Below are 4,961 nucleotides of genomic sequence, written 5' to 3' on the forward strand. Positions count from 1 at the left end.
GTAAGCTCCCTAGGGTAGGGAGTCATTCATAATTTCTGCTGTGTTTACGTAGAATAGGTATAGCTGCTTAACATCTGCTTATTTTGCTCAAAGTAGGTGTTTAACAAATATTTATTGATTTTATATGACTGAATTGGCTTTTACCTCTCATCCTCGCCTTGCCTTTGCCCAGAGTGAACACAGACTTGGATTTCATTAGATGGTACATAAAAACAAATGTATCGGAGCGATGTAGTGACCTCATCTCACTCCCAGAAAGTAAAAATAAATCTAGGTCTAGCCTCTATGCTGCCCCTTGCACAACTCACATTCATTTCCAGCCAAAAGCAGGGATTACTATCCTTGTTGTTACTATTGTTACAGTAGTTACAATAGTACTATTGTTACTATTTAGCATTCTAAGTCCCAAAGGAAGCACCAAGTTTAGAATAAAAGTTATAGGTCACAAACTCCTATTTATCTCCAAGAGTCCCTGAAGCAAATGGTTTAATCATCATCTCATAATTATTCCCTCCTTTCTTCCTTCCTTCTTTTCCCCCTTCCTCCCTTCTATAAATATATATTTAACAAGCACTACTGAACAAGAACTGATGATCTACACATGAGACAAGTAAGGCATGGACCTTACACCCAAGAGTTCACTGAACAGTAATCATATATGTGATCCTTCACTCTATCTGGAATAATGGTTACTTTTGAAAGAACTGAAACAGCCAATTATCTCCCTGGTAACAAAACCAATTCAGGGGTGGGGGGAAGATAACTGTGTCCACAAGGAGGAGCAGGAAGACCCTGAGCTGGCCTTTTCCCATGGGCACATCAAAATTACAACTATTTACCTATGAGAACAATCTGAAGATTAGCAAAAATTATCTTCCACAACTAAAGATATAAAGGAACCATAATGAGACGGGTAAGAAGAACTGGGACACAGTATAGTCAAGACCCACATCCCTGGGTAGCTGACTCACAAACAGGAGAATAATCACAATTGCAGAGGTTCTCTCCAAGGAGTGAGGGGTCCAAGCCCCACAGTGGGCACCCCAGCCTGGGGGTTCTGCCCCAGCAGGACAAGTGCCCAGAATATCCAGCTTTGAAGGTCAGCAGAACTTGCATACAGGAGAGACTGAGGGCTGTAGAAAACAGAGACTCTGCTCTTTAACAGTTTGCACAATATCTCACATGTTTCAAGTCCCAGTGCAGAGGCAGTAATTTGAAAGGAGCCTGGGTCAGATTCGCTTGCTGATCTCAGAGAATGACCTGGAGAGGCAGAAAGCAACTGGGACTCTCCCCAGGGACACAGATACTGATAGCAGCCACATATTGGAGCTTGTTTACCATAAGGACACTGGCAAGTGCCATTTTCGAGTCGTCCTTCTAGACTATTAGTGCCAGGGTCTTAACTGCCCACCAGTGGGCTGGCATCAGTCCTAGACCACCATCCTGCCACATAGCCAGGGATCCTAGGACCTAGCCCTGCCCAACATCAGGCTGGGACAAGACCCAGGCCCCCTGGCTCCCCAAATCAGCCAACTTGGGGCCCGACCCCACCTACTAGTAGGTCAGCACCAGCTTCTGGATCCCCCAGACACAATGGCCAGCCAACCCAGGACCCAACCTGCCCACCAGCCAGCTGGCACCAGCCCTGGGACATTTTGAACCATGCAACCAGTCAAGCTGTGACCCAGGCCACCAGCAGGCAGCAGCCAACCAGACTGGGGGCCAATCCTACCTATAAGTGTGCCCACAGTAGTCAGCTCTGCCACAAAGAGAAGGGCCCATGTAGCCCACAGAGGGGACAATCCTAGAGAATATAGCTCTGGTGATCAGAGAGGAGTTTGCCACTGGGCCCGATTGAATGTCTGCTGCATAAGCCCACTTCTCCAAGAACAGGAAGGGTAACCAACCTACCTCATCCTTAGAAATAAATACAGAAAATTAGGCAAAATGAGGAGACAGATAAATGTGTTCCAAAGGGAGGAACAAGACAAAACCTCAGGAGAAAAATGAAATGAAGTGGAGCTAGGCAATCTGCCTGACAAAGACTCATGGTAATGATCATAAAAATGCTCAACAAACTCAGGAGAAGAATTGAATAACACAGTGAAGTTTAACAGCTAGAAAATGTAAAGAAGAACCAAACGGGGCCTGAAAAATACAATAACTGAAATTGAAAGTACATTGGAAGGAATCAACAGTAGACTAGATGATACAGTGGAATGAATCAGCAAACTGTAAGACAAAGTAGAGGAAATCACTCAAGTAGAACAGAAAAAAAATGAATTAGGCAAATGAGGATAGTTTAAGAGCTCTCTAGAATTACGTCAGGCATACCAGCATTGGCATTATAGGGGTACCAGAAGGAAAAGACAAAGGGGCAGAGAATATATTTGCAGAAATAGTGGCTGAACACTTCCCTAACCTAGGGAAGGAAACAGATACAGAGGTATAGGAAGCACAGAGTCCCAAACAAGATGAACCCAAAGAGGTCCCCACCTAGACCCATTATAATTAAATTGGCGAAAATGAATGATAATGAGAATCTTAAAAGCAACAAGAGAAAAGCAAGTGCAAGGGAATTCCCATAAGGCTATCAGCTGACTTTTAAGGAAAATTTTGCAGGCCACAAAGAGTGGCATGATATATTCCAAGTAATGAAAGGAAAAAACCTAAAACCAAGAATACTCTACATGGCAAGGCTATCATTCAGATCTGTGAAAGAAAGTCGTGTCCGACTCTTTGAGACCCCATGGACTGTAGCCTGCCAGGCTTCTCTGTCCATGGGATTTCTCAGGCAAGAATACTGGAGAGGACTGCTATTTCCTTCTCCAGGGGCTCTTCCTGATCCAGGGATACATGGGTCTCCCACATTGCAGACAGGCTCTTTATGGTCTGAGCCACCCGGGAATCCATTCAGATCTGAAAGGAGAGATAAAAAGTTTTACAGACAAACAAAAGCTAAAAGACTTCAGTACCACTAAACCAGCTTTACCAGAAATGTTAAAGAGACTTCTCTAAGCAGAAAAGACCACAACTATAAATATAAAAATTATAAAAGGAAAAATTTAATTGGTAAAGGCACATGTACAGTAAAGATAGTGGACTAACCATTTATAAAGCTAGTAGAAAGGCTGAAAAAGAAAAGTAGTAAAATCACCTATATCCACAACAGTTAAAGGGACACACAAAACAATTATATGTAAAATGTGATGTCACAAACATTAAAGATGGGAGGGAGTGAAAATGCAGGGTTGTTAGAATTCATCCAAACTTAAGAGATCATCAACTTAAAACAATAATACATATATACATATATATATATGAAACCACAAACCAAAAATCTGTAGTAGCTACACACACAAAAAGAGAAAAACATCCAAGCATAACACTAAAGATAGTCATCAAAGCGCAACTTAAGAGATCAAAGGAAGAAAACAATGAACAAAATGGCAATAAGTACATACCTATCAACAATTACTTTAAATGTAAGTGGACTATATGCTCTAATCAAAAGACACAGAGTGGCTGAGTGGATATAAGACACAAGACCCATATGTATGCTGTATATATGAATATATGGCACTTAATGCAGATCTAAAGATGCACACGGATCTGAATAAACATTTTTCCAAAGAAGACACACAGAAGGCCAGCAGGCACATGAAGAAAAGATCAATATCGCTAATTATTATGAAGATGAAAATGAAAACCACAATGGGATATCACCTCACATCTGTCACATGGCTATTAGCAAAAAGACAAGAAATAATAAAAGTTAGAGAGAACGTGGAGAAAAAGGAATCCTTGTGTGCTGTTGGTGGGAATATAAACTGGTGTGGCCACTATGGAAAACACTGTGGAGATTCCTCAAATAATTAAAACTAGAACTAACATACAATCTGGCAATTCCACCTCTGGGTGTTTTTCCAAAGAAAACAAAAACACTAATTTGAAAAGATAAATGCACCCTTATGTTCATTGCATCATCACTCACAACAGCCAAGATATGGCAGAAATTTGTGGCCAATGATAAATAAATGGATAAATATGTACACATATACAATGGAATTTTACTCAGCCATAAAAAGAATGAAATCTTGCCATTTGCAACAATATAGATGGACCTATAGGGTATTATGCTAAGTGAAATAAGTCAGACAGAGAACGAAAAATACTGTTTGGTTTCAGTTACCTGTGGGATCTAATAAAACAAATGAATGAAAATAACAAAAACAGAAAATCCCCTGGTGGTCCACTGGTTAGGACTCTGCACTTTCACCGCAGAGGGCTGGGGTTCAGTCCCTGGTTGGGAAACTAAGATCCCACAAGCTGAGAGGCGTGGCCAAAATAAATAAATAAGCAAATTAAAACTACTTGTTTTTTAAAAATTTAAAAAATAGCAGAAACAGAAATGGTGTCAGAGATACAAAGAACACAGTGGTGGTTGCCAGAGGAGAAGGGATTGTGGGTGGGGAGTGGGATGAGTCAAACTGGTGAGCATGATTAAGAGGCACAAATTTCCACTTCTAAAATAAGTCATAGGGATGTACAGCATAAGGAATATAGTCAATAATGCTGTAATAACTTTGTAGGGTGACAGATGGTAACTAGACTTACTGTGGTGATCATTTTGCAATGTATGAAAGTATCCAATCACTATGATGTACACTTGAAACTAACATAATATTGTTAACCCAATTATACTTGAACAAAACAATTTGGACCTTGTGATCTCTCCCTGTACACTCTAGGACACACGCACGTTTTGAAGTAGCTAAGTCGCTTCAGTCGTGTCCGACTCTGTGTGACCCCATAGACAGCAGCCCACTAGGCTCCTTTGTCCCTGGGATTCTCCAGGCAAGAATACTGGAGTGGGTTGCCATTTCCTTCTCCATTTGAAGTAGGCAAGCTATCAAAATTTCTCTTTGGGATTTTCCATGTCTCCATTCAGTTATTCTGGG

Source organism: Bos grunniens, chromosome X (assembly GCF_055505025.1).
Source record: "Bos grunniens cultivar Pamir isolate PY7600 chromosome X, Bosgru_T2T1.0, whole genome shotgun sequence".
NCBI lineage: Eukaryota > Metazoa > Chordata > Mammalia > Artiodactyla > Bovidae > Bos > Bos grunniens.